The following is an 837-nucleotide window of genomic DNA, read 5'->3' on the forward strand; positions in this document are numbered from 1 at the left end:
TCTCCTAAACCTTTTCTAAGCTAAACTTAGTTTGCTCATTTTTCAAGTAACAGTATATGTGTGTAAAATTTTAAAATATATATTTGGAATTATGTCACCTACTAATTCTAATAATGAAACAATAGACAAATTTGGAAAATGGCTATTCTGCAAGGCAATGAGCCTGGACTATAGAAGAAAGTCAAAATCATGAAGAGCACAAATCAAAATGACAAGGGGACTGTTCTATGTTTTAAAAGACATAACCAAAGGCAGTGCATGGACATCCATTGGATCCTTAATCAGAAATCAAAAACCATAAAAAATATTTTGGAGACTGGAAGAAATTATATATGAGGTGATAATATTACATTTCTTTGGTATAATAATGATATTGTGATTGTGTGGGAAAATGTCCTTACTGTTGGGACACATATACTGAGTTATTTAAGGGTACATAGATATGTACAACTATTATGTATCCATAAAAATTAGAAATAAACTACCACCATTCTTCTTCAGCCTGTTTTCCAATCTCCTCTTGCACCATACTAGGCATACAAAAATTATATATGAGATGATAATATTACATTTCGTTGGTATAATAATGATATTGTGATTGGGAAGATGTCCTTATTGTTGGGACACATACTGGGTTATTTAAGGGTGACGTGTCAAGATGTCACCAACTTATTTTCAAGTGGTTCAGCCAAAGGAAGGATATGGAGATATATATCTCTCTCTCCATATCAATATCAAATCTGATCTACCCTCTGTTTTTTGAAATATATATATAATTATGTATGTATTATATATGTATGTATAAAATATAGATATAATTATATAGAATATATAAAT

Source organism: Rhinopithecus bieti, unplaced genomic scaffold, assembly GCF_001698545.2.
Source record: "Rhinopithecus bieti isolate Rb0 unplaced genomic scaffold, ASM169854v2 scaffold_25288, whole genome shotgun sequence".
Taxonomy (NCBI): Eukaryota; Metazoa; Chordata; class Mammalia; order Primates; family Cercopithecidae; genus Rhinopithecus; species Rhinopithecus bieti.